Raw genomic sequence first — 17,759 nt, 5'->3', positions numbered from 1 at the left:
AGCCTTACTTCTTGCTTCCTCTCCCCTCACATCTTCCTAAGTTTCAATGAAAATTAAACCATTCCCCCTCCTCCTGAGGGAGGATGACAGACCCCCAGTGCCCATGCTAAGGTAGGGGCGGGCCTGACCCAAGCTGGGCGTTCCCCTGAGCACTGGTGGCCAAGGAGGCTTGAGCAGACGGATGAAAATACTCTTCTCGAGTGAGCCTCATGTGCTCCCCCTTACTAAGCAGCAAAGTCCACAGTTCTTTCATCTTGGTGGTTCCTAGGTGAAAGGACTATGGACAGGAGCTCGGGAGGACCCCTGTTGGGGATCACAGGTGGTGGGCTTCTGGCCATCTCCCTAGAAGGTGGCTGTGAAGGGGCCCTCAGTCTCACCTGGGCAGCGAGGTTTTGTCAATAGTTGGTAGCAGAAACGCTTCTACCAGGAGTCTGAAAATTATAGAAAAACCCTTTGCAGAGAGAGATAACAGGCGTTAAGGCACGTACGTACCTTGAGTTTAGCTGGCCACAGCCCAATCCCCAGCACAGCCTGGGCCCCCAGGCACCTCCTGGAGTGACCTCTGAGCACAGAGCCAGGAGTAGCCCCTGGATGTGGGCCAAACCCACCCTTCCCCGCAAAAAAAAAAAAAAAACACCACCAGAACTCTATTTTAAAATTCCTTTTCTCCTGTACACTCACAATCTGAGCTGCCATAGCCAAAGGAAGCCCACGGATACTGGGGGATTTTGGGTTTGGGTTTGGGATTTTCATTTTTGCCAAGGTGAACTACAAAGTTGTTCATGTCTGGGCTTCAGGTAAATAATGTTTCATTGTCGATATCTGTTTTCTTCATTGTCCATTTTGCTCCACCAGAGTCTCCCGCTAACTTCCCACCTCCCTCTCACAGAGGCACTTTTTAAAAATAACTTTTGCGCTGTGCATTACAGTTCTGTTGCCCAGCACCTGCAGGTCTTTCAGCCTCCCGGGGTTGAACACTTCTCTCCACCCTTGTAGTGGTCCCTCCCCTGTTCTGGCTACAAGAACAATTCTTTTCTTTTCTTTTCTTTTTTTTTTTTGCTTTTTGGGTCACACCCGGCGATGCACAGGGGTTACTCCTGGCTTTGCACTCAGGAATTACTCCTGGCAGTGCTCAGGGGACCATATGGGATGCTGGGATTCGAACCCAGGTTGACCGCATGCAAGGCAAATGCCCTACCCATTATGCTATTGTTCCAGCCCCCAACAAGGACAATTCTTGCTTCTGTGGTCAAAACCTTAGCAGGAATACAGAAAGAAAAAAAATTCCTATTTTGGGCCTGAGTGATAGTACAGCGGGTCGGACACTTGCCTTTCGTGAGGCGGCCCCAGGTTGGATCCACAGCATCGCTTAAGGCCTGCCAGGAGTGATTCCCAAGCAAAGAGCCAGGAGTAACCCCCAAACACCACAAACTGTGGCCAAAAAAAAAAAAATCTCTATTTAAATGAATTTGGAGGTGCATGAGTGTGCAATCGGCCAACTCTAGGACCCAGCATGCCTTCTGTCCCCTGCAGGAGGAAATGGCCCTTCTCTGCCCAGGGGGAGGAAGAAGACATGTCCGCTCAACAGGCCTTCCTAAGGAGAAAAGAGAGCCAGAGGGACACATGTGCCTTGCCAGAAGTGGTGCCTTTCCAAAGTTTTTGTTTCTGGAGCCAGAGTGATAGTACAGCAGGGAGGGCTCTTTCCTCGAACATGGCTGACCCCAGGTTCCACCCCTCGAGTCCGATATAGTCCCCCAAACACTGCTAGGAGTGATTCCTGAGGGCAGTGAGCCCTGAGCATCACAGGGTGTGGCCCAAAAACAAGAAGAAGAGGAGGAAGAGGAGGAGGAAAAAGAAGAAGAGATGAGGAGGAGGAGGAAGAAGAGATGAGGAGGAGGAGGCACCCCTTCTTTGTTGGGTTAAGTAGCTCCTTTTTGTTTGAGGTCAGTATGCTTGGTGGTGTGTGTGGGATGCCCAGGTAGACTCCCGTCAGCCAGCAGCAGTGCTCAGCTAAGCCCCTTGAATTCACTGCTTTCCCCCCATCCTGAGGTCTGAGGCAAAGGTGCTCCTGCATCCCCGATCTGACACTGGTATGGGTCTCTTGAGTGGCTGTGCCCATTTTCTCTCTGTCCAGAGTTTTATCAAGGGGCCTGGGGGCTGCTATATCTCGTCCCCATGGTTCCCGGGACCATCAGCACCTTTGGCTGCAGCTCACTGTCCCGCTGCGTTGTCGTCCAATCTTCTCCTTTGTGGATGATTTTCCAGTCCAGGATTGTTGCTGTCTTGAGTGCATGCACTTGTGTGTTTTGGACCAGATCTTTCTTTCTTTCTTTCTTTCTTTCTTTCTTTCTTTCTTTCTTTCTTTCTTTCTTTCTTTCTTTCTTTCTTTCTTTCTTTCTTTCTTTCTTTCTTTCTTTCTTTCTTTCTTTCTTTCTTTCTTTCTTTCTTTCTTTCTCTCTCTCTCTTTCTTTCTTTCTTCTTTCTTTCTCACTTTCTTTCTTTCTTTCTTTCTTTCTTTCTTTCTTTCTTTCTTTCTTTCTTTCTTTCTTTCTTTCTTTCTTTCTTTCTTTCTTCTTTCTTTCTCACTTTCTTTCTTTCTTTCTCTCTTTTTCTTTCTTTCTTTCTTTCTCTCTCTTTCTTTGTTTCTTTGTTTCTTTATTTCTTTCTCTCTTTCTCTCTCTCTCTTTCTTTCTTTCTTTCTTTCTCTCTTTCTTTTCTTTCTTTCTCTCTCTCTCTTCCTTCCTTCCTTCCTTCCTTCCTTCCTTCCTTTCTTTCTTCTCTCGTTCTTTCTTTCTTTCTTTCTTTCTTTCTTTCTTTCTTTCTTTCTTTCTTTCTTTCTTTCTTTCTTTCTTTCTTTCTTTCTTTCTTTCCTCTCTTTCTTCTTTCTCTCTCTCTCTCTTTCTTTCTTTCTTTCTTTCTTTCTTTCTTTCTTTCTTTCTTTCTTTCTTTCTTTTTCTCTTTCTTTCTTTCGGCTTTTTTGGGTCACAGCTGGTGATGCACAGGGGTTACTCCTGAATCTGCTCTCAGGAATTACTCCTGGTGGTGCTCAGGGACCATATGGGATGCTGGGGATCGAGCCCAGGTCGGCTGCATGCAAGGCTGTACTATCGCTCCAGCCCTGGGCCAGATCTTTCTTGAGATGAGGTTATTCCATTGAAATGAGGCCTTGCAGGTGAGTATGCGATAATACTTCGGCCTTGCACCAGAATTCCTTTCAGAGACTGGCCATAAGGGACTCTGGCTCTAATGATAAATGAAAATGGAAACTAGCTTCCACCTCAGTGTTTCAACACCATTGTCCCTGGGACCAGAGTGATAGTACAGGGTAGGACATTTGTGTTGCATGCAGCTGACCCAGGACTCTATCCCTAGCATGCCATATGGTCCTCCAGGTTCACTAGGAGTGATACCTGAGCACAGAGCCAAGAGCAAGCCCTGAACACTATGGTATGGCCCCCAAACAAAAACAACAGAACCATTGTCCTGTCTTCTGAGCATTCCTAAGTAGATGGACTGGATTAAGTATAAATAATTGAATACCCAATGGCCACTTTGGTGGGTTTGTGGGGGGGGCGGTCTTTGAGCATCCAAAACATACTTCTGTAAAACTAAATGGAAATCCTACTTCAGTTGGGATCTCGAAGCCTTCAAAATTACGAGTCCAAGATTTTCTACTTGACAAATACTTTTTTGTTTGCTCTTTGGGTCACACCCAATGATGCACAGGGGTTACTCCTGGCTTTATTCTCAGAAGTTACTGATAGCCGTGCTCAGGGGACCGTCTAAGATGCTGGGAATCAAACCTGGGTCAGCCACGTGCAGGGCAAATGCCCTACCTGCTGTACTATCAGTCCAGCCCCTTGACAAATACTTGACAGTAGTTAGCTGACTGAGAAAAGCAAATGCTCGAGGAAGGAGAAAAAGTGAAAAAAGGAAGAAGTTCCCTTTTGCCGTCTGGCACCTCAAGCTTTCCTCCCATGCTGCTCCCTCCCTTTCCCTCTCCTCCCCCCTGTGCCTCTCCCTACCAGGCTTCCCTTCCTTCTGCTGAGCTAGTGTGCTGAGCTGCCCACTGAGCTCTCCTCCTCTGCATTTAGTTAAGTCTGCCTGTTTAAGATAGGCAACGAGGGCCTGGGGCAGTAGGACAGCAGGCAGGGTGCTTGTCTTGCACACGGCTGACCCAGGTTCGATCCCCGGCTCCCCCTATGATCATGGTCCCCAGAGTGGTCCCTGAGTGCAGAGTGAGGGGTAAGCCCTGAGCACCACTAGGTGTGGCTCAAACAAAACAAGGAAAAAAAGGCAAAGAACTCGAGCACAAGCTTTGCATGTGGGGCCCTCGTGTTTGCTCCTCAGCACTGCATGGTCCCCTGAGCACCTCCTTGTGAGGGTCTCTGAGGACCCCGACACACCTCTGCTCTCTTCTGCTCCCCCGGACTAAAGCTGGATTGTGAGTTATAGCCGGCTTCTGTTTTCTCCCATGAATTGTGAACTCTGGCTCACGTTTCAAATCTCCTGAAGAAACTGAGGGTCCTGGCTTCTGTCCCCAGTACCACAAGTCCTCCACAAGCACCTTTGGACATAACCCCAGAATATTACACTGGGTGTTGCCCCAAATCCAAAAGTAAAGGAAACCCAACCCTCATGAATTTGCTGGAGAATTGAACATAGTTTGGCAAAACGTCAAGCTGCCTCTCCCAGTTCATATTCACAGGCTTCTTGGACCAAGCTAAACATCAGGTGAAATTTGAGGGCTCAGAAGATCCTGAACAGATTTAGATAAACAATAGACAAACTTAAGCAGAAGCTAGGCAATTCTCAGGTGCCCTTTATCAAAGTTTTCCAATAGTTTTTCCTATTCCTATTGATCAGAATAAAATTCAGATGCAGGCACAAAAGCTGAATGAGTCTGTTACTGTTTACCATGGCCCTAAAGACGAGAGCCATAGTTTTAGGACTTAACCCCATAACAAGCTACCCATGGCGTATTCGATATGCGAAAAACAGTAACAAGTCTCACAATGGAGACGTTACTGGTGCCCGCTCGAGCAAATCGATGAACAATGGTGAGTGCAGTGCTAACCCCATAACAATGAAATAGCTCCTAACTGGAAGTATTGAAACAGATTGATTGGTGGGTCTTAGAATAAACCTCAAAGGCAAATAAATCTCTAGGCAGATTTACCCTGAAACAGACCCATCCAGATCTCCTTAATTCCTCTGCCTCTGTTTATTTATAAGTCAAGAATTCTTAGAAAAGGGGCTGGAGCGATAGCACAGCGTGTAGGGCGTTTGCCTTGCACGCGGCCGACCCCGGGTTCTAATCCCAGCATCCCATATGGTCCCCTGAGCACCGCCAGGGGTAATTCCTGCGTGAAGAGCCAGGAGTAACCCCTGTGCATCGCCAGGTATGACCCAAAAACCAAAAAAAAAAAAAAAAAAAGAATTCTTAGAAAAGTAGCAGGCTGGAATCTCTTTTTCCCAAGAGAGGGAAGTGATTCTAGAGATTACTATAACAAAATAAGCTGAGACTGTGTAGCCCACTGGTAGGATATGTATCCTGTGTGCCAGAGGCCCTGGGTTCCATCCCTGACACTGCAAAAAATAAAGGTAATAAAATCATCAACCCAGTGAATTAAAGGAAACCTTTAATCTCTGTTGTTTGTCCTGTCTCTGACTGTGGTGCTAAAGCAGATTCTGGAAATACTCATTTGTTCTTACAGGCAAAGTTTCTTAAAGATGTTGGTAAAGTTCATAGTATATCTCTCATCAGATTCAAACACAGCCCTTCCCCAGAATTAACATTGCCAAGAAATGTTTGAGGGGCCAGAGAGATAGTACAATGGGTAGGGCATTTTTCTTGCATGCAGCTGACCTGGGTTCAATCCCCAGCATCCCATATCGTTCCCCATGCACTGCCAGGAGTAATCCCTGACTTGTCCTGAGTCCCCCATGCAGAGAATGAATATGCTGAAAACCCCAGGTATGCGGGACCAGTGACTGAAAACTCCAGGCCTCAGGAGCTGGGAGTGGGCCACCTCTGCCCAAGTCCTGGTTGTCATGACCATGAACTGCCTCTGGCTACCATTTAAGTGCACTAGCAGCCATGATCCAGAGACTCATAAATGAATCTCGAACAGAGCAGCTTGCTACAGAGATGTCTCCGGACCCCAATAATTAAAAATTTTAGAATTCCAGGAACATGTATGTGACTGCTTTTGTGGCCATGTGGCATCTCATATTATTAATTTTTAATTTTTTTTATTGAGTAACAAAACAGAGTCTCTTGCCCCCATGCCTGGCTGTCTTCACTGTGGGACCCTCGAAGGGGGGGTGGGTTGAGTTTCCCTCCCTGCCCCAAGCAGAGCCCTGGCAGCCAAAGACCTCCTTGGCTTTGGCCCCTCATGCTAAGGGGGCCAGCCATGCTAAGGCCCCTCTCCACACATTCAGACAAGCCACATGCATAAAGGAACCGGCAGAGGAACCCAGGTGAGCGGGACCCAGGGCTGAGATCTCCAAGCCTGCTTGGATCTGGACTGGGCCTCTTCCGCCCATCAGATCCCTTATTTTCCAGTAGCTAGGTGGTCACACCCAGAAACTTCCCCTGGCCCATGTAATCCCATCAACAGCCAAAATCCAGAGATTATAAAACCAAGCTCCCGGAAGAGAGTGATGTGGTCGCTTCTATGATATCTTATAGCCTAGTTCTCCCTCTTGGAGAACCTGGCAAGCTACCGAGAGTTTCCTGCCCGCATGGGAGAACCTGGCAAGCTCCCGTGGCATATTCATGTGCCAAAACCAGTAACGATGATGGGTCTCATTCCTCTGACCTGAAAGAGCCTACAATGCAGCACCACTGCAAAGGACGAGTAAAGAGAGGCTTCTAAAATGGAGACGTTACTGAGACTGCTCGAGAAAATCGATGATCAATGGGATGATGATTATGATGATGATGATAATGAACTCTGAGATAGACTCTTATAGACATCTCATACTATTCATAACAAGCAATATAAAATAAATTATCTTGCATCTGCCTGTAGGACAGGCTTTAGTGATCATGGAAAAAGTTGAAGTCATGGTGGTGGGAAGGTGTAATGGCGGTGGAATTGGTGCTGAAATATTGAATGTAATCAATTATTAAGGTGAACAACTTAATGAAAATCAAATTTAAAAATTAATTTTAAAAATTGCTTAAAGGAGTAATCCCTGAATGCAGAGGCAGGAATTACCCCTGAGCAACACCGGGCCCCAAAACAAAACAAAACAAAAAAGTGTTTGACATATTGCTTGTTCTACCCTTGCAATATCTCATTTTTATCATGAAGATACCGGAGGCTGAACGTTCTGACCTCCAAGCAATCAACAGTGTAGTTTCTTGTTTCTCAGCATCTGTTGGGCTAACGAAGAGTCCAACTGAAAATAAAGATATCAATGTAACTTATTAACTGTGTATTTTTGCTACAGTAGCTGAAACATGTCTGTATCTTTTGGTTTCTGGGAAGAAGATACAGTTGCTCAACAAATAATTTCTAAGGCTTGACTGACAGCCCTTTCCCCGGCTCCCAAGTCCTGAACTGATCGGGCCCTACAAAGTGTCCCAGAGCGTCTATCTTCTGGCACTTGATGGAGCTTTTCTTTCTTTGTTCTCTGTCACAAGGCTGTGTGGGAAGACAGGGCAATTGATAAAAGGTTTTAGCTTTGAGGGACACAGGGCAGAGACAAAGAACTTGCTGGTCTTTCCCAAGTCCCTCCCCCCACACACCCTGTGCATATAGGGCACATTAAACTAGAGTAAGTCCCTAAAGAGGCCACCTCCCTCTGCACATCCCATGCTGGAGAGTCTGCGCCATAGCACACTGCGTAGGGCACTTGTCTTGCATACAGGCGACCCAGGCTCAATCCCCAGCACCTGATATGGTTCCCCTGCGCCCTGCCAGGAGTCATCCCTGAGCACAGAGCCAGGAGAAAGCCCTGAGCAGCATCACTGGGTGTGGGCTCCACCCTAAAATAGGGCAGGGAGGGTGGAACCAGAGAGAGAGAAAACTCTGGTACATATACACACACACAAGCAATGATGAACCTTGGTGTACATGTGTGTATATGTATGTGCATGTGTGTGTACACGTATGTACATTTCAGCTTGTTGGGCTGCCAGAGACAAGGCGCAGCTTTGGTTACTGCAAAGAGTATGTTGCAATTACCTTGTCAGCAAGACATTTCACATTCTGTTTTGTTTTGTTTGGGGGGGGACCACACCTAGTGATGCTCAGGGCTCACTCCTGGCAATGCTTGTGGGGGGGGGGGTGTTATGAGGTGTTCAGGATCAAAACCAGACTGTCCACATGCAAAGCAAGTGTCTTTACCCTTATTTTCTCTGTGCCCCCATTTCATCTTTTTTTTTTGTTTTTTTTTTTGGGGGGGTCACACCTGGCAATGCACAGGGGTTACTCCTGGCTCTTCACTCAGGAATTACTCCTGGCGGTGCTCAGGGCACCATATGGGATGCTGGGATTAGAACCCAGGTTGGCTGCGTGCAAGGCAAACGCCCTACCCGCTGTGCTATCGCTCCAGCCCCCCCCATTTCATCTTTGAAACAGATGCGTCACTGAACCATGGACTATCAATAATAGCTCCCAACCATTGCTCGTGGCTTGGGAGCAAAGCCCCGAGCAGGACTCACACTCCTGCAAGTCCTGGACCACCCGGGCCATCCCATTCAATGTTTTGGCCACATGGTGCCAAGATTGAATCTGGGTCCTTGCACAGAAGAAATCTGGGTCGCAGATCAATGAGCTCTCTCCCTTGCCCCCAAAGAAAGTTCTACTGTTTGTTTGTTTTGTTGTTCTGGAGCCACACCCAGCAGTGCTCAGGGCTTTCTCCTGACTCTGCGGGGGTGTTTGGGGGGGAACACAACAACGAGGAAGATGACAACAATGACAGACCATATGCAGTTCCGGGGATAGAGCCTGGGTCGGCCTCAAGCAAAGCAAGTGCCCAGCCAGCTGTCCTATTGCTCCTTCCCTCAAAAGGGGTTTCTTGTTTCCTTTTTGCTTTTTTTGGGTCACACCCGGCGATGCACAGGGGTTACTCCTGGCTCATGCACTCAGGAATTACTCCTGGCGGTGCTCAGGGGACCAAACCAGCTCGGGGGATGCTGGGAATCAAACCCAGGTTGCCGCGTGCAAGGCAAACGCCCTACCCGCTGTGCTATTGCTCCAGCCCCTCAAAGGGGGTTTCTGAGGACCATGACCAGGTCCTGGAGAAGGAGCAAGGAGGCTGTTACACCGTGAAAGTACAAAACAAGGGGGGTAGCCTGGAGCAATGGTGGAACTTGGCCTTGGGTTAGAAACAGAATAACGAACAGTGGGGTTGGGAGGGGGTGGGATCAAGACTGAACTAGAGGAGACATCCGCATGGGGGAGGGTTGTGGGCGCTCTGGAGGTGGTAGCATCGCTACCATAAACTTGAACACTGTTGAAACCAGGGTGCCTAAACTATAATTTAAAACATTTTAAAGACAGTTTTAAGGGAAAGACTTGGGCTGGAGAGGCAGAGCAGGGGTTAACACACTTGGCTTGCATGTAGCTGACCCAGTTCCGCCCAGACACTACAGAGGGTTCCCTAAGCCTTGCCAAATGTGACCCCTGAGCAGAGAGCCAGGGAGAGCACTGTGTACAGCTGGGTGGGCCAATCCGCCCCCCATAATGAACACAGCAATGTGAACAAGTTATGCTGGGGAGCCGTCAGCAAGAGGTTTTCAGAGCAGGTAAGCTAACTGCGTGAAAAAAATGGTTGAGTTTGTAAGAATTTAGGAGGCCTTCTATCTACATACATATACACGCATGCACACATACACGTGCACATGCATTTATACACACACACACACACAGTGTAAGAGTACTGGGGGCTGGGGTCTACACCCCAAACAAGGGTCAAACTGCCAACACTGAGGTCATAGACTTTTGCAGAGCTCCTGCCTTGGGGATGTTAGGGAAGCGCATGACTCTTGACTTCCAGTGGACTCTTACTGGCCCTGGGCAGTACACCGGGGAAGGCATTTGCCTTGCATGCCGCCCACCCCGCTTCAATCCCTGGGGTCCCGTGTGGTTCCCTGAGCACCGCCAGGAGTGATCCCTGAGCAGAGAGCCGAGAATAAGCCCTTAGCACAGCTGCGTGTTTCCTCAAAACAAAACCAAACAAAACAACCCCCCTCAGGTACCTTAGCAAAAGCACTGGCATTTATCCTAAATTCCCAGACCTACCCCTTTCGAAATTCATAAGCCCTTATCTTTTTGAAAGTCAGTCACAAGATGTCCCATGTGTCTGACTCCTGCTGATTAAAAAAGACAAGATCCTGGCTTCTCTTGAAAAGAACCTTGTTCTGGAAGGCCCTCCTCTACAGCGGCGAGGAGGTGCCAGGAGAGTGGCACCCTGGGCTCTGTGTTCCAAGCCTGATCCCATCGTTCAGTCCCCAGCACTGCCCCACGCCCCAACCCCCAGAAACGCAGGTTGTATGGAGTGTTGTTTTGCCAGGCCCTGAATGCCAGGCAGAGTGTCTCTGGGAGTGACCCCTTGTACCGTGCACTGTGGGGAGGCTCCTCCATGACTCTTTCCCCCCAAAATATTCTGAAACCTGAAAATGTATTTTATTTCTTGGCTTTTTGGGTCACACGTGGCGATGCTCAGGGCTTATTCCTGGTTGCACTCAGGAATCACTCCTGGCGTTGCTCCGGGGACCATAGAGATGATGGGGATTGAACCTGGGTCAGCCGCGTGCAATGCAAATGTCTTGCCTGCTCTGGCCTTAACAACCTGAACATTTAATGTTTTAGAGAAAACTAAAAAAAAAAAAAAAAAAAAAGCAACACACACACACACACACACACTTTCCAACGTTAGGACACTGCTGGATAAATCAGCTAAGCAAAGTCTCAACCAGGAAATAACTGACTTTGAGGGAAGAAACAAAAGCAATGAGCCTAGCAGACATATATAGGCCCCCGCCATCCTTCAAAAGTCACGTACATATTCTCTAGTGCACTTAGACATTCTCCAAAATATACCATATGCTAGACCACAAAATTATCATGAAGATAGAAAGCATAACAAACTATCCTCTCAGACTACAAAAACAGAAATTTATCACAAAAGGAGAAGGGAACTAAAAATCTTGGAGATTAAACAAAAATTCTCTATAAGAATTTTCTGAGTACAAAACAAAAAAAAAAAAGATTATACCTTCTTGAGGGAGAGAGGAGGGAAGAGAGAGAGAGAGAGAGAGAGAGAGAGATAGAGAGAGAGAGAGAGAGAGAGAGAGAGAGTAAAGGAGCAACAATGTCCAAGGCAACAGAACTGGAATATCGGTCTACAGAACTGAGCTTAGGGGGCTAGAGTGATAGTATAGTGGGTCGGGCACCTGTCTTCACATGCTGACCTGACTCTTACCCTGTCAGTCCCCTGACCACTGCCAGGAATACTTCCTGAGTGCAGAGAAAGCCCTGAGAACTGCTGGGTGTGCCTTACGTCAGAATAAAGAACTGAACTTTATTATTATTTTGTGTGTGTGTGTGTGTGTGTTGGGGGGGGGGAGTGATAAGGACTGTCAAGGATCCTGGGACATTGGTGGAAGGGCACTCTGTTGGTGTGTGGGATGTTGGGATGATTCATGCACAAAAGCATAAAAACAGTGCTATAAATCATGGCACCTCAGCTAAAAATGGGGATAAGTGAAAAAGATAGTGACATTGCATGGGGGGGGGAGTGAAATTTGGGGACTGGAAAGATCAAACAGGGGTTAGGATACTTGCATTGCATATGGCCTGAGCATGGTTCCATCCCTGGCACTATATATGGTCCCCTGAGCCCTGCCAGAGTGATCTCTGAGCACAGAGGCAGGAGTAATAAGCCCTGAGTATAACCTGGTATAGCCCCTAACCCAAACAAACAACACCAAAAACTGGGGGAAGGGGACTGAGGGAATCACTCAGTGGTCTGGAGTCATGCTCTGCATGCAGGAGCCCGATTCGATCCCTAGGACCTGGTGGTTCCCCTCCAGAGTGCCGCTGAGAAGAATCCCTAAACTGAGCTCGGTGCAGGCCCCAGCAACACTGGGGGTGTCAGACAACAACAATTAAGTTTGGAGTCTATTTTTTTTCTTTTTGGGTCACACCCAGTGATGCACAGGGGTTGCTCCTGACTCTGCACTCAGAAATTACTCCTGGCAGTGCTCAGGAGTGGGATGCTGGGAATCGAACCCGGGTCGGCTGTGTGCAAGGCAAATGCCCTACCCGCTGTGCTATCGCTCCAGCCCCAAATTTGGAGTCTAGAGGAGATTACACGTCACAGCAAAAGCAGAGGTCTTGCTTCCCTGTATTGGGCTGGGGGTGGGGGTTTAGGCCATGCCTGTCAATGTTCAGGGCTTACTCCTGGTCGTGCTGAGGGGGTAATACGGAGTGTCAGGGTCACACCTAGGTTGAGCAGATGAATGGCAAACAAGGCAAGCACCCTACCCACTGTCCTCTCTCTGGCTCCCATCTTTGCCGGGTCTGGTGTTGCTTTCCTGTCCCAACAGAGTAAAGGAGGAGGCACCTCTCCCCCCCCCCAGAGCCCCCCCACAGGCTCAATATAAGAAGGTGCTGAGTTCTGTGTGTGATGCCATAAGGATACACGTCCCAAAGTTTTCCTTTTCACTTTCCAAATGTCTTCCTCTTGTCTCTGAATCAAGTTGCTTTGTTGGTTAAGTGCTGCACTGCCTTAAGCAGGGATTCAGCAAGGCACAACCCCATTCTACTACGAGAAAGGCAGGAGGGCCCGAAGCAGAGTTTTGATTGAACAAGGATGTGATGGGTATTGAGGGAAAGGGATCAGCACATACCAGCCAGAGGGGTGGCCGAGGGCCCAGATCGAGAGTACAAAGGAGTAGAACACTTGCCTTGTGAACAGCCGACCTGGGTTCAATCCCAGGCACCCCAGAGCATCCCTTGAGCTCCCAGGAGTGATCTCTGAGCACAGAGTCAGGAGTAATCCCTGAGCACCACCTGGTGTGGCCCCCACACAAGCAGACAAACAAACATCAGGACTCATTGTCAAGGCAAACCCAGCTCCGGGAGCTCCACAAAGGGCTGTGAAGTTGGGTCATGCAGAAGGGTCAGGGGGTTCCCAGAAAGGAGTGAGGGGTGGCAGGGGAGGAGGGGAGGATGGCATTTGGATGACATGACACGTTTGATAAGAACAGCAATTCATTCCCCTGATACTGCTGCTGATGCCTGATACTGATCCAGAGCTTCCTAATACCAAGCAGTGCTCTAGGTGCCCGACAGAGTTCTCACCTCTTGCTCCTTGGCTTGACCATAAGCAGCAGGGCTACTTCTGGTTCTGTGCTTGGGGCCTCCTGCGTCTAAACATGCGCTCAGCTCCGTCTTCCTGGTCCTGATGAGAATACTGAGTGCAAGGGCTTCCTGGGCCCGGAGAGAGCTCTCAACAGGCTGAGCACTCCAGCTTGGAGTGCTCAGGAGGCCCGGGTTCAATCCCCAGCACTTTGAGCCCTTCCGGGAGCTACCCCTAGCACAAAGCTGGGCATCGATCTGGAGCACTGCTGGGGGTGTCTCCAAAACACAAACAATAGCACAAAGGAGCTTCCCAACGTTGTCTGCCAGAAAGTGATAGCCGAGCTTTGAACCCTGGCAGCCTGACTAAAAACTGCAGCGTGAGTCACTCACCATGACACTTTCTATTGAAAAAGCTCACTTGGGGAGGGGGGGGCGAGGCAAGAAACTGTATGAGAGTGAAGGCACTTGCCTGGCTTGCTGCCCACCCTCGGTTTGATCCTAGATACCATAAATGGTCCCCTAAGCATCATCAGGGGTAACCTCTGAGCACGGAGTTAGGAATAAATCCTGAGCACTGCCAGGTGTGAGCCAACCTCTCTCCTCTAAAACAATAACAGCAACAGCAACAACAAAATTCCCTAGGACCAGAGCTAGTATAGCAAGTGAGGCAGCATCCAGCAGGTAAGACTGAGCTGAGCTGATTTCTGTCTGCAGTACCCACAGCAACACAGGAGATCCGCATCACAGAACCGGGAGTAAGTCCTGTGCCCAGCTGGGTGTGGCCCCAAAGCCAAAAATAATTTATTTTGCTTTTTGGGTCACACCTAGCGATGCTCAGGGGTTACTCCTGGCTCTGCACTCAGGAATCACTCCTGGTGGTGCCCGAAGGACCAGATGGGATGCCGGGGACTGAACCCGGGTCAGCTGCATGCAAGGCAAACGCCCTGCCCACTGTACTATCGTTCCAGCCCCCAAGTTTGGTAGCTTGGTAACGTTGGGAAGCAAGGGAGGTAGACTCGGGAAGAGTGTTTTCTTCTCTCTGCTTGACCCAACTCAGCCACCAGTGCTCACGGAAAATGCCTGGCATGAGTCAGGATGAGTCAAGTCAGCTGTGACACCTACACAGCATTGGACACTCGTGTCCTTCCAGCTCCAGGCAGCCCCCAAGCTGTGCCTGGGCTCCACTTGTTCTGCTCAGTGCGGGAGATGATCCTCACCACCTGATTCCCCAGGAGCCGTGGGCTCAAGCTGCAGCCGGGAATTGCTGTTTGCAGGAAGTCAGTCTGCACAGGCAGTTCAGGTGCGACGCCTTTCCCTCCCAGAAAAGAATTTCAGGAAGAGGCAAAATGAAGAAGCAAGGTAGTTTTCATTGAATGAAAAATGAAAATTGCTTAGAAGTATGTGAAAGGGAGAGAGAGAGAGAGAGAGAGAGAGAGAGAGAGAGAGAGAGAGAGAAGGAAAAGATCATCAATAGTTTAAGAGGTGAGATTCAGTGCAAGGCTTTCCTGTGGCATACCTGAATTAATTTTTGTTTGTTTCAGGACATACCCAGCAGTGCTCAGAAATTACTGGGCTGGAGGGACTATATAGGGTGCCAGGGATTGAACCTGGGTCAGCTACATGCAAGATAAGGGCTCTACCTGCTATACTATCTCTCCAGCATGGATTAATTTTATGTATGCAAAAGTCTAGGAAAATAACCACCTAGAAGAATTGTATAAAAGCTCCTCCTGAAAAATAAGTAAATAAAATAATACAAATAAATATAAATTATATAAATAAATAAATAAAAATTTAAAAAATAAAATACACAAAAGAGGACAGGATTGTGGCTCAGTGGTAGAGCACTTGCCTTGTAAATACAAAGTCTGGGGTTTGATATCCGCCACCCCCCCAACAAAAAAAAAGTTTGAGGGCTGAAGAGATGACTCAGTAGGCTGAGTAGATGTCATTTATGTGGGAGCCCTGGGTTCGGTCCCTGGTACCATATGGTCCTCCTAGCACAGGACTGCAAATAGTTCCTGAGTACCACTGGGTGTGGCCCCGAAACAAAATTTTATTTCAATTTTGCTTTTAGGGTCACACTCGGCAATGCTCAAGGGTTACGCCTGGCTCTGCACTCAGAAATTGCTCCTGGCAGTGTTCAGGGACCATATGGGACATCAGGCACCATTAGTCCAAGGAAGGGGCTAATCAAAGTTACAGTGAGTTGCCATTCCACCCCCACTGCCGTGGGGTAAGCAGAAAGACAACATCATATATGAGGAGGCAAGAGGGGGTAAACTGAATCTACTACAGTGCCATGGGCATTTAACATGATGCCAACACTCTGAAAATCAGTTTTATAGTTCCTCCAAAAGCTAACCATGAGATAACCCTCTGACCCAACAATTTAACCCCTTGGTAAATTCCCAAGAGAAATGAAGACACAGCAACACAAAAGCCTGTACAAAGTGTTCCTGACTTTATTTGGCAACAAAATACCCAACCAAGTGGAAATTACCCTAATGTGCCCCCAAAAGATGAATGGATCAATACAATGTGGTATATCCACACAACAGAATATTACTCAGCTGTGAAAAGGATGCACCATTAAGACATGCTACAGCATGATGAACCTCCGAAGCAGGCTCTAGGAGAGAATCCAGATGGAAAGGCTGCAAGTTGTAGGATTCCATTTACATGAAATGTCTTGCATAGGTAATCAGAACAGAAGGTAAGTTTGTGGCTGCCAGGAGTTGCAGTGCCAAGGGGTTGGGGAATGAATACTAATGAGAACAGAGACTCTATTTGGGATGATGAAGACATTTAAGAATTACATAGTGTTACACAAATCTGTGAACATCCAAAATTTACATTTGTACATTTCTAAAAAGTGAGCATATGAAAATTATATCTCGACTTGCTCAATAGAAAACATAAATCAGTATATTACTGCAAAATGTCATTGCAAATCAAGATTTCTCATTCCGTATACTATTGACTTTGGGAGTCAAATAATTTTGTTATGGAAGAATTGTCCTCTGTGGGGCTGGAGTGATAGCAAGGTGGGTAGGGTGTTTGCCTTGCATGCGGCTGACCCAGGTTTGATTCCCAGCATCCCATATGGTCCCCCGAGCACCGTCAGGAGTGATTCCTGAGTGCAGAGCCAAGAGTCAGCCCTGAGCGTCGCCGGGTGTGACCCAAAATGCCAAAAAAAAATTGTCCTCTGCTTGTACGGTACTTACATGGTATTTAACTGGATCCCATACACCCCCAATTCTGACAAACAAAAAATATCTCCAGATGTGGTCTCAATGTTGCCGTGGATTGAAAACCACCTGTTCTAAATGCATCCGAATATTCCCAGTAATCAAAAGTTAAATATACTTGTTTGGACTCAGAAGAGCTCACCAACAAATCAAATACATTGTCTACATTTTAAATGTTATGATAGTCTTAACTGACGGTTAGAGTTTTTCATACTGATATAGTCCCTTGCTAGATGATTTCTCCAAGTTTGAATAAATGATTTCCTCTCCTTTCTCTTCCCTTCTCTGGCCTTAGACAAAGTTCTAACAAGAAAAGGTAAATTTTCAAAACTCAATTAATGACTCACCTTCCAGCCACTTGATTCTACACAATTTCTTATTTTAGGAGGGGCCCGGGGTCACACCCAGCAATGCTCAGAGGTTGCTCCTGGCTCTGCACTCAGGAATTACTCCCGGCAGTGCTTAGGGAGACCATATGGGATGCTGGGAATTGAACCCAGGTTCTATCGCTTCAGCCCCTCTAGATAATTTCTTTATGTTGTTTGGGCATATCAATTAATTTATGTGTCTTCAAGTATGTTACAAACTGCAAAGTACACTTTTAACTTTTTTATCCCACTGATGTCAGAGGTGTTTTATAACTTCCCAGATCATGTGTAATACATAAAATGCAGGCACCTGGCTCATGCCAACAATTCTTCAGAAAAAGGACAAAATATTATCAGAGATATACAGTGTTCAAGAGAAAAAACACAAGACATGTCTGATTTTTTAAAATGTGATTTAAAAAATACACAGAGGGCTGGAGCGATAATACGACAGGTATTTGCCTTACACGAGGCTGACCCGGGTTCGATCTCTAGCACCCCATATGGTCTCCCCAAGCCATGCCAGAAGTGATCCCCAAGTGTGGAGCCAGGAGTAAGCCCAGAGAAATGCCAGGTGTGGCACAAAACGTATACATATTTGCACGTATCACTGTATCACTGTATCACTGTCATCCCGTTGCTCATCGATTTGCTCGAGCGGCACCAGTAACATCTCCGTTGTGAGACTTGTTGTTACTGTTTTTGGCATATCGAATATGCCATGGGGAGCTTGCCAGGCTCTGCCGTGTGGGCGAGATACTCTCGGTAGCTTGCCAGGCTCTTCAAGAGGGGCGGAGAAATCAAACCTGGGTCGG

The sequence above is a fragment of the Sorex araneus genome, chromosome 7 (assembly GCF_027595985.1).
Source record: "Sorex araneus isolate mSorAra2 chromosome 7, mSorAra2.pri, whole genome shotgun sequence".
Taxonomy (NCBI): domain Eukaryota; kingdom Metazoa; phylum Chordata; class Mammalia; order Eulipotyphla; family Soricidae; genus Sorex; species Sorex araneus.
The sequence above is the reverse complement of the archived record's forward strand: the minus strand, read 5'-3'. Positions refer to the sequence as shown.